The sequence below is a fragment of the Hibiscus syriacus genome, unplaced genomic scaffold (genome assembly GCF_006381635.1).
Source record: "Hibiscus syriacus cultivar Baekdansim isolate YM2019G1 unplaced genomic scaffold, ASM638163v2 tig00110621_pilon, whole genome shotgun sequence".
NCBI lineage: Eukaryota > Viridiplantae > Streptophyta > Magnoliopsida > Malvales > Malvaceae > Hibiscus > Hibiscus syriacus.
Genome location: NW_024062802.1, coordinates 756,589 through 778,815, shown reverse-complemented (window position 1 = coordinate 778,815; position 22,227 = coordinate 756,589). Strand labels below are relative to the sequence as shown.

Sequence of the window (22,227 nt, the reverse complement as noted above, 5' to 3'; positions counted from 1 at the left end):
AAAACTTCAAAGCGCGGGTGGAACTTGATTCTGGAAATAAGATCAAGTGTTTCAGAACATATAATGGAGGAGAATACACAAGCGAAGAATTTGATGACTTTTGCAAGAAAGAAGGCATCAAAAGACAGTTCACAGTGGCGAACACTCCTCAACAAAATGGAGTGACAGAGCGGATGAACAGAACCTTGTTAGAAAGAACAAGAGCAATGTTGAGGGACGCAGGCCTAGAAAATTCATTCTGGGCAGAAGCAGTCAATACCGCCTGTTATTTGGTGAATCGAGCTCCATCAATTGCAATAGAGCTGAAGACACCAATTGAGATGTGGACTGGTAAACCAGTTGATTATTCAAACCTCCATGTATTTGGAAGTATTGTGTACGTGATGTACAACGCCAAAGAAATTTCAAAGCTGGATCCAAAATCCAGGAAATGAAAATTCTTGGGGTATGCTGATGGAGTAAAATGGTATCGCTTGTGGGATCCCACTGCCCAAAAAGTGATCATTAGCAGGGATGTTATCTTTGTAGAAGATAAACTACAAAGAAAAGAAGACGATGATAGCGCTGAAAAGTCAGAGACTACTCAGATACATGTGGAAAAAGAGTTTGAAGAATGAGATTCTTCTGAAGCAGAACCAGTACATGATGAACAAGAACCAGAGAGTTCTGAAGCTCCAACAACTCGTCAATCAGATCGTGTGAGAAGACGTCCCAGTTGGCACTCAGATTATGTTATAGAAGGTAATATTGCATACTGCCTTTTAACAGAGGACGGTGAGCCATCAACATACCAGGAGGCAATAAACAGCTCAGATGCTTCACTGTGGATGATGGCGATGCAAGAAGAAATCGAATCCCTTCATAAAAATAATACATGGGACCTTGTGCCACTACCACAAGGAAGGAAGCCAATTGGTAACAAATGGGTTTTCAAAATCAAGAGAAATGGTGATGATCAAGTGGAGAGGTATCGTGCAAGACTGGTGGTCAAAGGATATGCTCAGAAAGAAGGTATTGATTTCAATGAAATTATTTCTCCCGTGGTTCGACTAACAACAGTTCGAGTAGTCTTGGCAATGTGTGCTACATTGAATTTACATTTGGAACAGCTAGATGTTAAAACAACTTTTCTTCATGGAAATCTTGAAGAAGAGATTTATATGCTCCAGCCTGAAGGTTTTGAAGAAGACGAAAAGAAGAACTTGGTTTGCAGGTTGAACAAATCTCTGTACGGTCTAAAACAGGCGCCGAGGTGTTGGTATAAGAGATTTGATTCCTTCATTATGTGCCTTGGATACAACAGACTTAATGCAGACCCTTGTGCTTATTTCAAGAGGTCTGGTGATAACGATTTTGTTATATTGCTGTTGTATGTGGATGACATGTTGGTTGCAGGGCCCAACAAAGATCATATTGAAGAATTGAAGGCACAACTGGCTAGGGAATTTGAAATGAAGGACTTGGGATCAGCAAACAAGATTCTAGGGATGCAAATTCACCGAGACAGAAGTAATAGGAAGATTTAGCTTTCACAAAAGAATTACTTGAAGAAAATCTTGTCACGATTTAGCATGCAAGATTGTAAGCCAATTTCTACCCCTCTTCCTATTAACTTCAAATTATCCTCCAGTATGAGTCCTAGCAGTGAAGAAGAGAGGATGGAGATGTCTCGAGTACCGTATGCATCAGCAGTGGGAAGTTTAATGTTCGCTATGATATGCACAAGACCAGACATTGCACAAGCAGTGGGAGTGGTTAGTCGGTACATGGCGAATCCAGGCAAAGAGCATTGGAATATTGTAAAGAGGATCCTAAGATACATCAAAGGGACCTCAAATGTTGCATTATGTTACGGAGGATCAAACTTACTAATCAATAGGTATGTAGATTCTGACTATGTAGGGGATTTGGATAAAAGCAAATCTACTACAGGATATGTGTTCAAAGTTGCTGGTGCAGCTGTAAGCTGGGTTTCAAAATTGCAGTCAGTTGTGGCTACGTCCACAACAGAGGCAGAATATGTAGCAGCTACACAAGCCAGTAAAGAAGCAATTTGGTTGAAGATGCTGCTGGAGGAGCTTGGGCACAATCAATAGTATGTCTATATATTTTGTGACAGTCAAAGCGCCTTGCATCTAGCAAGGAATCCAACATTTCATTCAAGGACAAATCACATACGAGTTCAGTACCATTTCATTCGTGAAAAGGTGGAAGAAGGGACAGTAGATATGTAGAAGATTCATACCAAAGACAACATAGCATATTTCATGACAAAGGCGATCAATGCTAATAAATTTACCTGGTGTCGATTCTCCTGTGGCCTGTCAGAGACGTAAGCAACATGATGGTACAAGGTAGAAAGAATGGTGTGAAGATATGATTGTTCCAATCAAATCTTCAAGTGGGAGATTGTTGAAAAGTCAAGACAAGTGGCCAAAATTGGTGGCCTAATTTTCCACCGAAAGGTGATTTGAAAATTAGAAATAATAATTCACCTAAAATGTTGAAAAAAAATGAAATGGAAAAATTAATTTTAGTCATTAAACTTTAGGGTATTTACAAGATTAGTCCTTAAGCTTTAACTATAAATACCCTAGCTTATTTAGCTTTAAAACCATCCCAAAGCATTCTAGCTTTCTTCCAATACTAGAGAGATTTTAGAGAGTTTCTTGAGAGTTGTTTTCTCCTTTTTATCTAGAGAGAATTATCATTGTTTTATCCTTGGTAGATCTAGAGAGGTTGCAATTCCTATTTTCTCATAGTGAAATTCTTGTACCGTTGCTCGTGGTTTTTTACCCTAATTTTTAGGGGTTTTCCACGTAAATTTTGTGTCTCTTTTATCTTCATTTTTATATTTTCTCAAATTATCAGTTGCGATTTTGCTCTATCCGATAGCCATCTTCCGCAACAAAAGCAAGCTCGCCTTTGAAACTGAATTCAATATTCATGAATTCACAAGGTTGTTAGCTCGCATCCACGCATTGAGTCTTTCTGGAGAGGAGTCTGGAGCTCAGATGGAACTGTCAACAAATCCTACTTTGTTCTTGGCAGAGAGAGCGAGCACCATAGACCACTTCCAGCTATGAAAATTGTTTTTGGATAATGGTTGTGCAACCAGAACCATGCCCGGATTGTCTGACTGATCCAGGTAATACAGATTGTTGCCATTGTCGAAACTATCACTCAATGAATCAGGCATGATGAAGCGTGAAAAGAAAAAACTCATGATACCATATAACAGCAGGAAAACAAGATGAAGAAGATGGAAAAAAATATTGATTTTACATTGATGTTAACCATACAAGAATATGAAGTATATATAGCAGCTACCACTACAATAACTAAGATAACAACTTATGTTATCTAACCAAACTGCCTAACTAACTGAGTATATACAGAGTTGTCTGATACATATATCGTAATAATTTTATATTACAGAATTGTAATGGTCATGTGATGATAATATTTAAAACTTATCAAAACTAAATGATTAAAATTGATTCAATCTTTTAAAATATTTAGTTGATTTAATATTTATTTATAAATTTAATTAAGTGTAAAAAATTAGAAAAATAATTAATTTTTAAAAAATTAATTACTTCGTATACTCTTTTAAGTCAATAATAAATGGCATATTTACTTTATAATCTTATTAAAAGAATTATTGTTTCACAAATTCTTATTACTTCACTTAGTAACATCAAATTATGTCATTTATTATTATTAATTAAAAATCATGTTTGGAGTCGAGCCTCCTCAAAGTTTTTCAAGCACAGACTTAACCCAACCTGAAAATTTTATAAATAATAGTTGTTTTAAGAAGTAGCATTCAGTAATCCCAGGCTTCAAATTGTATAAAAACATCATGCATAGTGATTATATATATATATATATATATATATTAATAATAAAAAAATTCATATAATTTTTTTTATATATGATGAGCACAAATAAAATTTTAATATAAACACTTTTAATAAAATTGATATTTAATATAAGAAATTCGGATTCAAGATAGGCACATACCCACCCCAATCAATACATACATCCTACACTAGACTGCATGCATATTGTCACGCCCTTGGAACTTCGACGCCTCGGAACGTGCGGCCTTAGTCGCTTTCTTAGTGATCGCGGCTAAGTAAGCCTGAAAATATCCTAAGCAAGGATGCTTAGAACCTCGACGGAAGCTAGACAAGAGAACTAGCACAAGAAGGAAGATAAGAAAGCTTTGAGAGAAGAATGCTCTTATGATTTCTCAAAGTGAATGAGTGAGTACAAATGAGGAGGGGAGGCCTCTATTTATAGCTAAAGCTCCCCTCAATGAATGGCTAAGATCTAATTACATCGACGGTCGAGATTAATCTTTACCTACCAAAAACAAGTGGGCATTATCTATACAAATTTAAATGCCACCTAAGTCTTTGTGGCTTCTAGAAGGTCCAAACCCCCATTTGGGCTACTTCTCATGGGCTAACCTCGGTGTTGCGCTTTGGTCCGTGACATTCTGCCCCACTAGTTCCGGTGACGCCCTCGTCGCTCGTTTGGCATGATATTGGTCTATTCTATTTTTGAATTGCCAAAGTCCCTCGGCATGTTCCCAACTCCCTTCGTACTCGGGTTGCCCCTTCCATAGGACAAAGTATTCATGCCTTGGGCGGTGTCCCTAGCCGTCGAATAACCCTCTCCGCTTGTATGTCTTGGATCTCTTTGTCATATGAGACCGCTACTCCGACTGGCGCTCGGTGTGATTTGCCTCGATCTGGATCCTCGGTATCCTGATGGTACGGCTTGAGCAGACTAACATAGATAACGGGATATGCTCGGATAGTTGGAGGCAACTCCAATTTGTAGGCCATAGTGCCTACTCGCTTCACGATTTGGAATAGACCCTCGTATCTTCGCACAAGTCCCTTGTGCACATCCGCATGGCGCAAAACATTAGCCAACTTTGCAAGGACAAGGTCGCCAACTTCAAAGTTCACGTCTCTTCGTTTTCGGTCTGCCCACTTCTTGGTCCGCTTTCCCGCCTTGTGCAAACAAGCTCGGGCTAAGTCGTGTTGCTCGTGCCACTCCTTGGCAACGTTGTGTGCTGATGGATTGGGCCCTTCATACTTGGTAACAACCGTGTTGGGTGTCAACGGTTGTTGCCCGGTCACGATCTCGAACGGGCTTTGGTTTGTCGCCTCGCTCCTTTGCAAGTTGTAGGAAAATTGGGCCACATCCAACAGCTTTGGCCAGTCTCGTTGGTTGGCACTCACGTAGTGCCTCAGATAGATCTCTAACAGAGCATTCACTCGCTCAGTTTGCCCATCAGTTTGTGGATGAACTGCAGTGGAAAAGTTCAAGCTCGATCCCATCAGTTTAAACAACTCCATCCAGAACCTCCCAGTGAACCGCGTGTCCCGGTCACTAATAATGGTTTTTGGTATTCCCCAGTACTTCACCACGTGCTTAAGGAAAAGTCGAGCGGCTTCTACAGCTGGACACACCTTAGACACGGGTATGAACGTCGCATACTTTGAAAACCTGTCAACCACAACCATGATACTTGAAAGTCCATCAGTTTTGGGCAAACCAATTATAAAATCCATGGAAATACTCTCCCATGGGCGCTCGGGAATGGGCAACGGTTGTAGCAGTCCCGACGGTTTCTTTGCCTTGATTTTTGTCTTGTTGGCATACAAGACAAGTCTTCACATAGGCCTGCACATCTTCATCCATGTGCGGCCAATAGTATTGCTCCGAGAGTAATGCCAATGTTCGATCAACTCCCGGATGTCCCGCCCACTTGGAATCATGGCATTCCTTCATGAGCTCCTTGCGTAACTTCCCCATATCGAGGCACAAAGAGATGATGGCCTCGGTGGTAAAGCAAATCTCCTTCGAGCCAAAACTCTCGGGTTCGTCCCTCTTTGGTTCCCTCGATGATTCGTTCGGCCACAGGATCATGGGGTAATCATTCCTTGATTCTCTCGAGGAGAGTACCTTCCACAGTCTCGATGGCATACCTCCGGCTTAAGCCATCTGCAACACAGTTCACCTTCCCGGGCTTGTACTCCAAGGAAAAGTCGAACTCGGCAAGAAACTCTTGCCAACGAGCTTGCTTGGGAGAAAGCTTCTTCTGGGTGAGGAAGTAATTGTTGGCAACATTGTCCGTGAACACCACGAACTTGGACCTAAGCAAGTAGTGTCGCCATGTGCGCAAGCAGTATATAACTGCTGTCATCTCTTTCTCATGAACCGAGTACCTCCTCTCAGTCTCGTTGAGCTTTCGGCTCTCGTATGCAACCGGATGTCCTTCTTGCATAAGGACTCCACCAATGGCAACATCGGATGCATCAGTGAATACTACAAAAGGCTTGGTGTAGTCTGGCAACGCCAACACGGGTTCACTCACCATGGCCTCCTTGAGCTTTTCAAAAGAGTTGTGGTATGTCATGCTCCATTCCCACACCTTATCCTTTTTGAGTAGCTCGGTCAAAGGTGTGGCAATCTTTGAATAGCCTTTCACGAATCGTCGGTAATAGTTGGCTAATCCCAAGAATGCTCTCAGTTCGGTTACCTTGGTGGGTGGCTTCCACTCGTCAATTGCCCGAATCTTGTCCTTGTCCATCTGGAGCTTGCCACCTCAAATAATATAGCCTAGGAACGACACTTCCTTTTACGCAAACGAGCATTTTTCCTCCTTGACATAAAGCTCGTTCTCTGGTAAGACTTGGAACACCCTCCTCAAGTGTTCAATGTGTTCTTCCAATGTCTTACTATACACAACGATGTCATCAAGGTAAACTACAACAAAACGATCAAGAAAGGGTTGTAGTACCTTGTTCATTAATGTGCAAAAGGTTACAGGAGCATTGGTGAGGCCGAAGGGCATCACAAGGAACTCATATGAATCGTAGCGTGTCACGCAAGCAGTCTTCGGTTCATCGCCTTTCGCTATCCTGACTTGGTAATAGCCCGATCGTAAATCTGGTTTGGTGAACCACCTTGCACCACCAAACTGATCGAATAAGTCCGCAATGAGGGGAATGGGATATTTGTTCTTTACTGTGAGCTTATTTAAAGCTTGGTAATCTATGCACATCCGTAGAGAACCATCGTGCTTCTTTTGAAATAGCACCGGTGCACCATAGGGGGACTTAGATGGTCAGATGTATCCGGCATCGAGGAGATCCTTCAATTGTCTGCGCATCTCCTCTAATTCGGGCGGAGCCATTCGGCAAGGGGCCCGAGCGGGTGGCTTTACATTCTCCACCAATTCAATCTTGTGATCCACCTCCCTCATTGGAGGTAACTTCTTGGGTAACTCGGCAGGCATCACATCTTTGAATTCCGCCAATACTTGTCCCACTTCTCTTGGGACTTCTTCGGTCATTGTGGGTTCAGTTTCTAACAATGAAGCCACAAAGGTGGGTTCCTCCTTGCGCACCCCCTTTGAGAATTGAATTACGGACAACATCTTGGCCTCGATTCCAGGCCCTCGGCTCACTGGAACAATACATTGTTGCTTTGGATCCAGGATGCACAAGCAATCGGCAAAAGGCACTTTGAAAGCATTTATTCGATCCAAAAAACTTAACCCAAGAACAAAGTCGAAGTCATCGAGAGGAATTACCTTGATGGCTTCCTTTCCGGACCAACCTCGACGGTTAGCTCGATTCCTTTGCGACCCCGCAATTGGAACTTCCTCGGCATTCACGGTTTTGATGGATCCCGTTGCCTTCTCCATATGAAGGCCAAGTCTCTTGGCAATTTTGTTCGGACATGAACAATTCTGAGGCACCTGTGTCCACCAGTGCGCTCATCTTTTGGCCTGCGACGGTGATGTCTACGTACATCAATCCCTTCTTCTTGCGGCCCTTCTTGACCTCCATGGTGCTAAGGATTGAGCCAAGTTTGAGAGTCTCACTCTCTACCCCATCATTCTCCTTGATGGCAGCAACTTTCACAAGTTGAGGACAATCTCGTTTCATATGATTTCCTCCACAAGAAAAGCATGATAATTCCCCTTTCTTCTCCCAAGGATTGAAGAGCTTTTTGGGTCGATCATTCGGCTTCCCATGATTTCCCGTTGGCTTGTGAAAGTTTCCTTTGGCCTTCTCTTCCCCACTATTACCTTTGGGTTTCGACCTGTATTTGAGAGAGTCGATCCTTTTTACTTCAAACGGGGCAATAGCCTCGGCTGCATCTAATGCCTTGGAGAGTTCGGTCACTCCCCTCCTTTGGATCTCCATGTTGGCCCAACGTTGTAGTCCATCCATGAATGCAAAGTAACCTTCTGACTCTCCCAAGTCCGGGATTTACATCTTGATCTCTGTGAAGTTTTTGACATACTCCAAGATGGATCGGTCATGCTTTAATTGCTTCAATTTTGCTCGAGCCTCGAGCACAGCATTCTTCGGATATAAATGCTCCTTGAGTTCTCCCACGAACTCTTTCCACGTCCCGATTGGTTTTGTAATCTCGGAACAACTACGATGCCACCATAACATAGCAACATCGGTAAGATAATTGGAAGCAACATTTACCTTGGTGGTATCATCCCCGATACCCATGCCACGGAATAATTGCTCCATGCCCCATATGAAATTCTCTCTACATCTTGGGCAGTTCGACTCCCCTTGAACTCCTTCGGCTTAGGGACGTCGATCCTAGGTTTTGGTGCTTGCGCCTCCCCAGTCACTCCATTTAACACGGCAGCCTTGTAGACGAGTAGCTCGCTCTTGAGCTCCTTTACCTCCCGCATTATTTCGGCCCTCATGGCCAAATACATGCTCTCGAGGCCTCGGGTACGATCGTCTACATTCTCCGTCAACTCGCTGATTAGTGCTTGGGTTTCTTCACGGAGTACATCCTCTACGGACTCCACCTTCTCCAAGCGAGATTCAACCGAGTCTTGAGTCTCTTGGACTTCATTATATCGGTCTTCTAATCTACCGACCCTTTGCTCAAACGAGGCCACGATATCCTTCGAGCTCCCTCGTTTCTTTGCTACGGCAGCGCGAGTCTCCATCACTTCTCTTGTGGGGACCTCCTCTTGGTTGTGTTGTGCCATTTATAATCTTATTAAAAGAATTATTGTTTCACGAATTCTTATTACTTCACTTAGAACATCAATTATGTCCTTTATTATTATTAATTAAAAATCATGTTTGGAGTCGAGCCCCTCAAAGTTTTTCAAGCACAGACTTGACCCAACCTGAAAATTTTATAATAATAGTTGTTTTAAGAAGTAGCATTCAGTAATCCAGGCTTCAATTGTATAAAAACATCATGCATAGTGGATATATATATATATATAATATATATATTAATAATAAAAAAATCATATAATTTTTTTTTATATATGATGAGCACAAATAAAATTTTATATAAACAATTTTAATAAATTGATACTTAATATAAGAAATTCGGATTTAGAAAGACACATACCCACCCCGACCAATACAACATCCTACACTAGACTGCATATGCTTTATGTGTATATATATATAATAAATAAAATTTGGAATATATTAGAAATGTAGTACAACAAAAGAATGCAGTTTTAATCATGCGTACATCTCTTTAAGCTGAAACAAGGATGACAAAGAGAATTAGCTTCCGAAATGGCATAAAATATACCTACATATATTATCTAAGGAACGCTGCTTTGGTCCAAGCTAGACAGAGTTGCAGGACTGAGAATGGGAACGAGCACCATTTATACGACGACGGAGATAAATTGAACCCAAGTGAATCCGATGATGCATCGGAGTATTTTGGTTCTGGTATTCGGTTGATACAATCCAGAAACCATATGCAATCGCTGCGGTGGTGCAACCTGGACAGGCGGAGGTTGGGGCGCCACTCTTTGAAGGCGAGACGACTGCGTTTGATGTTGACCACCGGTAAGCTTTTGAACCAAGTCCCGGAAGTTTATAGGGTCGACCTTGTAAACTTTGGGCGTGTCGGTTGCAATGGCGAAATCGGCTTCTTCCCGGGCTTTCCGATCGGCTTACGAATCGAGTGAAGCGACGCAGGGAAAGACTTCGAGTCCTTTGACCCAGCCATAGAAGAAGATGATGAATAAGCTTCCATTTACGACTAATTTCTAAGTTTTTTTTCTTTTAATAAATCACTTGAGGAGATTGAAATTTATACTTGTAACTTTGGGCGGTGTCGGTTGCAATGGCGAAATCGGCTTCTTCCCGGGCTTTCCGATGGCTTACGAATCGAGTGAAGCGACGCAGGGAAAGACTTCGAGTCTTTGACCCAGCCGTAGAAGAAGATGATGAATAAGCTTCCATTTACGACTAATTTCTAAGTTTTTTTTCTTTTAATAAATCACTTAGAGATTGAAATTTATAACATGGTGACATAAACCGATACATACATATATATATGAAGAAAATAATTAAAAGAAAATGGTAGCGGCGTCGATGGTGGGATGAATCTGCAGATAAGGAAAGAATTCAACTATTCTTTTGTCAGCAGCAGCATTTAGCAGCCCGCCATGGTCAAAGTGCCGAATTTTGACCAATCTTCTTATCCATTAAAAAAATATTTATTTCCCTTTTGTTTTTTTCTTGGCACCATTCGTGAGTTCGACGATGTTTCTTTGAAAGGGAAGCAAAGGTCTGGAAATTTGTATTATCTTTAACAATATTAATTTATATCGATATTTGATGGATTTTAATGTAGAGAATTATCGGTATAAATTGATTTAATGAAAGTCATATAAATTAATTATTAATTTAATTACTGATTAGATTTTTTACACGGAAAAAAATAGTTTTATGTACAAAAATAAATTTATAAAAGTTTTTTCAATTAATGTGGAATGATGAAGGATTTTTTTTTAGAATGATAAGGATTTTATATAAATCATTAATTTCGTATTTAACTTTTAAATTACATTATTTTTAGTTTTTTAGGCATATTTATAAAAAAATAAAAAATTATTACAATAATATTAAATATTACTTAAAGTATTATTTTTAATATTATCACTCTTTTCCTTAAATTATTTTATAATATATTATCTATTAAGCTTCGATATTAGCCAGCTTATATGAAAGCGTTTATATCGTGGCCTCTTTATTGGACTATCTCTATTTATTAACCTCTTATTATATTGATATTAATATTTAGGGTAAAATACACTATAGGTAATTGAATTATATTTAATGATATTTTGGTTAATAAAGTTTTAAATTGTAAAATAATCATTAATTTATTAAAATCTTATAAAATTTACATTACACGTTATAATAAATTGTAAAAGCTTGATAAATTTAATGATACTTTTATAATATTGTGGTATTATAGTTTTTAATTTGATACATTAGTGTTATTTTTGTATTTTTTTTAATATATTATATTTTGTAAGATTTTAATTATTTTTTTTGTTCCTAATCATCCTTTCTGGACGCCTTAACAACAACCGTACGTCGTGTTCATACTCTATAACTACTAGGGTATGTAGTATGTGCTCACAATTTTTTTTCTGAATATTTAATTCAAAATTAATCGGATATCAATAATGCCATCAGACTTAAGCACCTCTAGGTCATTATCATCGAATCATCGAGGATTCGTTAATCCTCTCCTCACACCATAAGCATATCCCTATAATAGCTGTAGGCGACGAGCCATATTAGCAGCAGAATCCGTCCCTCCATCAGCAAAGAGCGACACGGTTCCACTGCCTTCCGACGGCTCATCATCATGACGCCGGGGTTTCTTTTCGACTGACCTTAGAGTTCTCTATTTATATATTAAATTAATTATTTTCACCATTGTTTTATTATCGTTTGACTCAACCTGGTCAAAGCATGATGAATGTCTGACTGTCAAATATGTGAGTAAATGAAGATGAAAAGAAAACATAAATTATGTTACTGTTAATAGCAGTCTTAATTTAGTAACTATCCAGTGATGGTACGCACAAACTTCCCCGCCTCTATGATTTTGACGTAATGTTAAAATTAACCTTCAATATTTATTTAAATTATTATTTTAATCTTTATATTTATTTTTAAAATATTTTAACTCTTAGCATTTCAATCTTTGATTAAAATGACTTATACGGGATAAAAATCATTAGTTTACTAATAGTCATATATGTTGCTATTGTGATATTTTCATGTGTTAAATTACTAAGTCACATAAGGTGATAATGTGGCATGTCACATAAGGTGATAATGTGGCATGTCACCATCCAAGGTGAATATGTGAGGTGTGCCATGTCACTCGAGGTGATTATGCGACATATGCTATGTCACTTAAGGTGATAATGTGGCATGTACCACATCACTTAAGATGATTATATGATATATGACACATCAATAATTTAACACTTGTAAAAATATTACATCAACAATATATGTTAGCTATTAATTAACTTGTGATTTTCATTCAAGAGAGATCATTTCGATAAAAAATAATAAAACATTAAAAGTTAAAATGGTGAAATATAAAAAATATAGATCAAAGTTGACCATTCATATAAATCTTAGGGCTAATTTTGATATTATGCTAATAGGCTTTCAAAAGTTGGATTTCACTTTTTGGACTTGTTAGTCTTAGGCTTGCTCTACGGTTTGGGCTTTCATTTTCTTGAGTTGTAAGAGACTGAGGAATATGGGTTCGGCCTTGCATTTTAGTTATTCTCTTTTAGTCTCTGGACTTGAATGTATGGACCTCTTTCTATTAATGGAAGTTTATGTTTTACAAATATAGCTCTTCATACAACATGATCATTGCCTTTAAGAAAGTTAATAGGTATATGCAGTTTCCTAGAAATAACTCCAGAGCAGAGTAGAGTAATGCTCCTTTGCCATCGGTTTATCTAGTATCTGTTCTTTTAACATCCATTTCTGTCCGCCGAGGTAAACCAGTCCGGCTTGATAATGAGTGACGGCACCGGCAACAACCAGGACGTGAAAAGTTGGTGGCTGTTGCCAGCAATGTCGAATTTCCCAGGCATCCACCGCTGGAACCCTTGCAGCATAGACCAAAGCTCCAACACCATACAGAACCCCCATCAGGATTTCGTACAAGGCACCGCTCTGGAACCCTTGCAGCATAGACCAAAGCTCCAACACCATACAGAACCCCCCCATCAGGATTTCGTACAAGGTTGTGTGAGTGCCTCGGGCTGCTGCCAGAACAGTATAAGCTTGTGAAGAATGGGTGCTACCCCAGACATGCCCATCCCAAAGAAGAGGGATGCCCTTATTTTGCGAAACTCGGGTCTCTGAAACATTGGCAACAAGGAAAACAAGATCGTTGTGATCCCCAAGGAGGTTATAGATCCCAAATAGAGGTTGCAGAAAAACGGATCACACATGAAAGAGTAATAAACAGGAGGATAAAAGGAAGTTGCTATAAGTGCAGCAATCCCATAGTCACTCTGAGCAGATATACGATAGGCGTTCAGAGTGGCACGAAAGGAGTGGCAGGTGCTGCTAGCTAGCAAGCAAAACATTGCACCACCCAGAAGGCGAAAAAAAGGCCATCGTGTTATTGGCTCCCTCATACCTTGCTGCAATTTAGAAAGAACATAAAAAGTATAGTTGCATGAACCTCCCAAGATGCAAAGTCAATCATTAACAACCAAAATAATATCTTAAGAACATGAAACATACCAGAACTTGAGAATCAATGGATTTCTGGAAGAGGAAAGCTCAGGTAAACAATTATACAGATGTTCCATAACATGCCAACGTGAGAGTGTAGGACTCAAATTCATTAAAGGATAGAAGTCTTTAACTCCTCTCGAAGATTTTGCAACAGGCATGTTTGTAAGGAAGGCAGACAAGTCAGGATATCTGATTGCAATTTGTGTAAATCAGCCTTTTTCAATGCATCAGAAATCTGCTGCAGAGCTTCTAGATCGACAACCTTTGGAACCTTCATTGCAGTGTATATGGTAAGGGAAAGGAAAATGAAGAACCCAATCAAATGCCTGAAAAAGGTAATAGTCATACCCAACATACCATAGCATAAGTGACAACATCAATCCACGATCTTACAAAGCAGCAGTCACCTCAGAAACATGAATTCATAGAGTATAATACTAAAGAAAGGAGTATATTTCAATTGATAACAGCAGAAAGTTACTTCACAAATCAAGACGTGTTGACATTTCTTCCCAAAATCTCTAGTTCTTCTCTTTCCAATTCTAAATAGAAAGGTCAAAACACAATTCATTTGCTCATCGCAATTTTCACATGCCAACCTCCTTTGAGAAAGCCAGGTGTACTAGAGTTGGTACATTCTGATGCATGTGATCATATGAAGACAGACTAGTGTGAGTTCGTACTTTGTCAACTTCATCAATGAACATTCAAGGAAATTTTTGGTTTATACATTAAAGTCAAAGGATCAAGTGCTACAAGTGTTAAAACAGTTCAAAGCTTGAGAGAGAAACGGGGAGGAAGTTGAAATGCATCAAAACAGAAATGAAGGTGACTCACATGGACCTTTTGATGAATATATAGAGACCAAAGCGCATGAGATTCGATATTATAAGACACCTCAGCAAAATGGCTTAGCTGAGAGAATAAATAGACCAAACGGAAGGGCAGATGTTTCCTACGTTCACTTGCGAGTTTTTGGATGCATGACACACAGGGCACATTCCCAAAGACTAGAGATGTAAACTAGACGTGAAACTTAACAATGATACAATCTATCTCATAACAAGTTTAGCCATAACTCATAAGTTATGATCCAATTCAAAAGAAAATAATCATCAATGGTGATGTGCTTGTACAAGATCAACCACTGCTATTGATAAGGTAGAGACCTAGCTAGCTAGCGTCTGACAACAAAACTAAAAAAGGGTAGTAGTAAACAAGAAAAAAGCTTACGTCCAAACATTCAAGTCTCGTTGTGAATTCTGAAAATGCTAAGCAAAATCTGCTTCATTGGCCATTTTGATCTATAATGGCCTAAAATATACTCATTGTCCCTCAAAAATCCAGGCAATGAGTGGTACTCTACCATCTGATACTTCATCTTTTCCCACAATCTCTTCCCTGTCCCATCCTGTGGGGCCTCACCAAACATATCTCCACAGCATCAGCTGGCATATTTGGATCTTCATCAACATCCATACTCTGCTTTCAACCAAACACATTTCATAAACTTAGAAACAACCCATAAATATTTAAGAAAAAGTAATCCTTATGCGAAAGGAACAAAAAATTTCATCCAACTCAAAAAAGAAATAAATAAAAAAAAGACCCAATAAGGAAAAGGAATGAAATGAAAAGAGAAAAGGGAACCTGAAATAAAACAAAGAAAGTTGAAGAATCACCAGCTAAGAAACCCAGATGGGATCCTTCAACAAACACAGAATTCTCAGGTGGAGGACTCTAAAACAATCAAAATCTACATACAAATATTAAGACACAAACGAAGAACAATTTATATTTAATAAGAAAGAAGATGGCAAAAGAAAAAAAACAACCGCAAAAATCTTAAGCAGAGCAAAGTCCGTTCCTAGCAACAAAGACCAAAATTTTAAGGGGAATGCGAAATGCCAAGTTAAGAAAACAATCAAAATTCACAAAGAAGGGAACATTGAAAGAAAGATGACAGAAATAAAGAAATAAATTCGTTAAAGAGATGCGGAAATACCGAAGGTGGTTGTTTCGTTTGGTTTCTGCTGTTTGAACGAAACAAACCAGGATTAAAATGTCATGATATATATAAATGACGGGGACATGTTTAAAAAAGGAAAATAAGGGATTAGATATATATTTTTGGTCAGATTCCGTCATTAACCCCCTATCCATGCATAAATTATAGATTTAATCCTTATTTTCTTATTTGCTCAATTTGGGTTGTGTACTTTTACAATTTTAAGATTTCAATCTTGGCCAAAAATGATAGGACTCAAGAGCAATGTGATTAAGCTAAACATGAATAAAATCTATAAATTACATATAATATGAAGATTAGTAGAAATTTGACTTGATAGATATAAAAGATTTAATAGACATTACTTATATCACGATCAAAATTTTAAGAAAGTACAGGATTAAAAATGACCAAATTTGTATATAAAGGACTAAATCCATAATTTATGTATGGTGTATGATTAATAGAAAATTGATCACTCTTTTTTGCAGTGGACCCCTACACTTTTATGGATTTTGCAGTAATATCCAATTAACTTTGAAAACAGAATTTGATTGGAGGTGTACTTGTCGTTGCTTGGAAACTTCATAACTAGAATCAGATGAATAGAAAAGTCTTCGTCTAAATCCTCACGTTATTTGCAATTCGATCCTACTGTTTATTCCAGGATAAAATTTAAATTAAGGTCTATATAAAAATACTGTATAAATCTGTTATTATTTGATGTTTCATTTTTTTTTCTGTTTTAATACAAAATTGAAAGTGGTTTGCATAGGTAAATAATTTGCTTGTTTCATCCCTTAAGATTAAATCAATTGAAATGTGATGTTTGTTGAAAGAAAAAATAATTTTCATTTTGAAAATTACATATCCTAGAAAAATATCTTTCTTTTTCATTGAAAAATTGTGTGGCGACAATTATTATTTTATATAGATTTTTAAAAGAAACGTAAGCAAGAAAGAAGTGTTGGTGGATGCATGAAATTTGAGTGGATTTGATTCGAGCTTTCAACAATGCAGGCAAGGTGCTTAAGTTGGAGTAACATACATAGAAAATTTGTTGTCATGGCAAAATTCACTACTCAAATTTATGCTGTATCTTCCATTGTATTTCACATACCAGGAAATGTACGTTTCAACAAACGTAGATTATATCTTAACTGTACCGTAAATGAATGGCGAAATCAGATTAAATGGTTAACACCCATCTGGTCGCTGTTGATCAATTTATTTTAATCCAAATTGTCGACAAAAAAAAAAAGATACAGCAGAAATGTGCAACAGAGAAAAAACCTGAGCAGGAGTCTTGAAACTTGATTTATGGCTGAAAAAAGAAGCAGGATCTGCAAGATAATCTATAATCATTCTGCAGACACCGCAGGTCCCTTCCACTTGAAGTTATCCGCATATGACTTCGGCTGCAAACAGATTTTACGAGATAATACATACTTCCTGTGGAACTCAGTTATAACATCAGGGGTCAATGAATACAATGGAAACTACCTAGATAATCTCTTAACCATATATTACATATATTGACCACCTAATAGGGGAGTATTTACTTGACCATTTCACCAATGTTTGAACGTTTTGCATCTAATGGCCGTTGTTCAGGATGTTGGGCACTCTAACTGGCATATATGGTCGTCATATATAACCCTGGTCTAGATGCCCAACCGAAGTTAAAAGCTCGACCCTTGTGCTGATATCAGTGATAAGTGCACTAGTAAAATGTCGATATTTAGATTTCAAAGCATCTTTAAGAAGATTCCAATGTGGTAAGAGGGCCTAAGAACTACAGTTTCTAGTACAGGCCATGACTTTAAATCAATCAAATCAGCTTTTGGAAATATAGCAGAAAATACTATGGACACACTTATCTATCTCTAAGTTAGAGTTTCCTTACAGATATAGGGTTTTCCTAAGTGCTTTCTTTAGAATGTCTCATTTCAAAGAGGGTGTTTGTATGCTTTCAAGATCTTTTGGTTTTTTTGGATCTTAAGAGAATCCTGAGGCTAGCTAATGGGGCAGCTCATTGGGTTGCAGTCAATTATTGCAGGAGGATGTGTCCAATGAATTGGTTTCAAACATCTTTGTGTGGTGTCTTGTCACAACTCACAAGATGGGTTACCATGTACCATCCTCGATATGGATTCCGGCTGTTTCTCTTTCAAGCTTTGTATTGCCAACCAAAAAAGAGGGAATTACTATGATTCCAAAGAAAAATGTCTAGTCAAGGATCAAGACAGTGCAGGGCCTGAATGCAGTCATTCCCATAAGCTAACAATGTTCAAAACCGATGATGCAGTTGTTTGTTTAATAAATTTCCTTAAGAAATTTAGAGTTGGTTTTTGTCCTTCTGCCTAGCTGAAATTATTAACCATGATTTTCATTCACAAACCTGCTACTATGTAGGCTCATGTCAAAGAAACAGAATTTGTGGCACAAAAGCAAAAGGAAGAGTTTAAAGTTTCAAACCTTTAACACTGGTGTCAGGCGCTTTTTAACCTGCATAAATGAGTTCAAGATTTAATACCAATTAGTTTCTCACAAAAGATAGAGAATAGTTCATTAAAGGAGAAAAACAGTACTGTAACAGAATAACATCTAATAAGTGATGAATCAAAACTGACTTTGCAGCAAAAGAGTGAAGGGAAATTTAAGACAGAGCATACCACATAATCCCCCCGTGTCTCTCAGCAAAAGACTTAGCAGCTTCTTCACTATCAATCAAGTGCAGAATCACCAACATTAGCATAAGGGTCCCCTGTTGATGTCCAACCCATCAATGGGTTCTCCCACCTGCACCATATTATTCAACGACAAGATACTATTGGTTTTGAAAATCAAGGGAAAAAACATCTGAGATATACTTCCAGCTGACCAGATGAACTTGTGGCGCAATTTCAAAAAACAAGTTTTCAACAATAAAACCTATGTTACTCGAACTAAAGCGTGTGTTCGATATGACCATCTGCTGACACGGGTATGTTCCAATTTTTCTAGATTTGTCTATGTATTTGAATTATCCTTTTGAAGGCCATATCCCTATACCCAAGTTCAAAAATGTGTTTGGAAGGAAGTGTAATGAAGAGTAAGAGCTACATAGAACAAAACCACAACCCAGAAAGAACCAAACAAAACCTTGATTCAATTAAAAAAAATCTTCAAATTGGGTTACTTGCAATAAAATACGCAAGGTTGAAGATTAGTACTAGCTTAATTCTATCTTTTTATTTTCTTCCATTTACAAGAATCGGCACATATTTTCTTCCATTTGCAATAAAATACTTAGGATCGCATTTAACTAGAAGAGTTAATAATATTCTAACAGGAAACTGGCAAATTGACACACAAAAAGGATCAGCTTCTACAACTTAAACAATAGGAAACTTAAGGTTAAAGGGAAAAGGGTGGAAAACATACTTTTGTGTTGACACAAAATTGATCTTCCACCTTCCAACTTTCCCAGATCCTTGTTGAGTTGCAGTTCTTGCAGGCGAGTAAATCACAACCTACGACGTAAATCAAGCGTCATGATAGTTCTATATTTCCTTATTCTTTCAAAAATTAGAAGAGAAAACTAACGATCGATAAAAAAATCCTAAAATTCGACTAAAAATGAAATTTACCCTCCTACGATGTTCGTCGGGGATTCCAGAACCATTCCGACCTCGCCTGGCTTGACCTCAACTACTGCATCTGATGAGAAGGTTCTCGAGAACCCAAGGCAGTCCGAGCCACTCGAACTTGGCTCGTTAGTTTTCGCAGCGAGTTTCGCGGCGGCCATCGTCTTCCTCAGAATCTATGCTCTCCTGAAAATTCAAAAAGACCTCTTCGATTTTAAGATCATGAATCAATTTTAAGCGAAAAGAAATGGTAAGTGAAAGAAAGGCCAAACTTTCCTATTAGCCCTTATACTATGTTAAAATTGTATATTTAGTTTATATTTTTCAATTTGATCATTTCTAATTTTTATACTTTTAACTTTTCGAACTCCGACTCGAATTCTAGCGGTGAGGTCTATTAAGTTAGTATTGCTTAAATAAAGATACTTACTCAAACATTGATGGAGTCATGAAGAACATGAGAACAGTCATGCCCTCCAAATTGTTTTGGTTTAATCAAATTTAGGTATTTATAAGTTTGAATATTAATAAATAAGTATTTTTCTTTTAACTTTTTAAATACTTCTAGGTTCTTAGTTACTTTGTTTTTTGATATTATCTTTTGTATATTTGTGAAATTGGCCCTAGTTTTGTCGTTTGTAAAATTTCCTCCTATGTTGGATATATAAAAGCCCATCACAAGCATATATGTAGAATTCTCATTGAAACTGTGTTCTTCGGCCACGGATATGAGAAATAGCCCTCAGATTAAGTTAGGCCTTCAAAATTATTTTAGACCCAAAAGGCCGACAAATACCAAGTAACCCTAGTTTCACATCGATTTCCCACCATATATGTTTCTCAAACCCTGGTTTCCCCGCGTACACCATTATCCATCTCTAAGTAGAAGAGGAGCTCCTATTCCCTTTTACCCGCAGCAAAAATGAAGTACAACCCACGCGTCTCCTCCTCTCGCCGCAAAGCCGCAAGGCCCATTTCACGGCTCCTTCGTCTGTCGTCGCGTCTTGATGAGTTCTCCACTTTCATCGGATCTGAGGTCCAAGTACAACGTCCGGTCCATGCCAGTTCGCAAGGACGACGAAGTCCAAGTCGTTCGCGGAACCTACAAGGCCGGGAAGGGAAAGTGGTTCAAGTTTATCGCCGCAAGTGGGTGATCCACATCGAGCGCATCACTCGCGAGAAAGTGAACGGTTCGACCGTGAACGTCGGAATCAACCCATCGAAGGTTGTAATTACCAGCTGAGGCTCGACAGGACCGCAAATCCTTGCTTGATCGTAAGGCCAAGGGACGTGCCGCCGCCGATAAGGACAAAGGCACCAATTTCTGCTGAGGATATAATGCAGAGTGTCGATTAAGGTTTTTTCTTGTTTTCATTTCACCTTATGATGTGAAGCTGTTGGATTTGATTGTAGATTTTTTTGCTTATGTTGTCAATTGGTAATACGATGAAGAACCTGTGATCTTGTAGACTTGATAATGCTATACGTTGCGATTTTTGTTATGGTATTTCCTTTTTTTTTCTTAAGATTTTTTTGCTGGGGTTTTTTAGTTGAGCTCGTTAGAATGACTTTCTCAATCGTTTGCTTTGAGCTCTATTGTTTTGATGGGTCAGGCTTGGATTGTTTAATTTTCTTGAGTGATCTTCAAAATTGATCCAGATTTATAATCTTGAATTCCAGATTGATGAATACAAATCACCTGAGCTTCAGTTGTATTGAGTTGCAGAGAAATTAGTAATAGGAGTTCACCTTGCTCGTTATTAGCTAGGTTTTAATACACATTAACAAAGTGTTATCAAGGCGTCTTATCCATAAAAGAGCCAACCCTTCAGGCCAAGCTCTTAGATATAGTACGATAACTCGCACGAATACATATTGCACGTCATGAGCTCTAGTATTGTTTTTGGTCAGGCTTGGATTGTTTATATTCTTGAGTGATCTTCAAAATTGATCCAGATTTAATCTTGAATTCCAGATTGATGATACAATCACCTGAGCTTCAGTTGTATTGAGTTGCAGAGAAATTAGTAATAGGAGTTCACCTTGCTCGTTATTAGCTAGGTTTTAATACCATTAACAAAGTGTTATCAAGGCGTCTTATTCCATAAAAGAGCCACCCTTTCAGGCCAAGCTCTTAGATATAGTACGATAACTCGCACGAATACATATTGCACGTCACTTCAATCAGGCTAGTGCTTTTTTTAACATTGTGTCTGGGGCATATAAAGGTTTAAATTCCTGGAGTTGTCCTCGACAACATTGCATTTACATTAAAAATGTTAGAATTTAAGGTTATAGATTCTCTCTTTGTCCTTAGGTTGCTTTGATTTAGAAAATGCAGCCTTAGTTCCTTGATTTGTATGCTTTAAGGCACAAAATTGTTGTTTTGTTTGATTCCTTTTGCACCGTGTATTAATCAGAAGCGCAACAAACATACACAATTAGAGTGCTGGTTAATCACCAAAATATTCTGAAAATGCTTCATCATCAATTGTAAGTTTGTACCTTTTATCAGTTGGCCTAGCAATTATATTTGTATTATTTCTTCCTGTCGTGTTTTGCATCATATTATAGTTATTTTTTACAAGTTGTGTAATTGCGATGTGACCGATCTGCTTATAGTTGATTTGCTGCTTTTGTGAAGATTTGAAAAGTAGAATTTACTCTTCGTTGAAAAAAAAGTCACTCCGATTCTTTGAACCTTTTCTCAGCTTCTCTGCAACCAAATTGCATGCTGAAACTTTTTTTTTCGTTTTTAAAATAAGATTTTAGTTTTGGGACATGTTTATTCCCAATGGAAGATGGTTAAGATAAATTTGGATAATGGGTCAGTTTCAATGACAATTTGTCGGTGCCACTTTTGTGTTGGGAAATATTGTCGTCCGACGGTTACAAGGATAGTGAGATGGCATCTAAGTTCGGTGGTTGCATCCAACATTGATGTAGAAGAAAGGAGTAA

General features: G+C 38.2%; 3 pseudogenes; 1 reads left to right on the top strand and 2 right to left on the bottom strand.

The window, feature by feature from the left end:
* Nucleotides 1-12,770: 12,770 nt before the first annotated feature.
* LOC120135855 lies at nt 12,771-15,419 on the bottom strand (annotated as a pseudogene).
* Nucleotides 15,420-16,772: 1,353 nt separating this feature from the next.
* Nucleotides 16,773-19,554, bottom strand: LOC120136041 (annotated as a pseudogene).
* Nucleotides 19,555-20,101: 547 nt separating this feature from the next.
* On the top strand, nt 20,102-20,854 carry LOC120136042 (annotated as a pseudogene).
* The last annotated feature ends 1,373 nt before the right edge of the window (nt 20,855-22,227 follow it).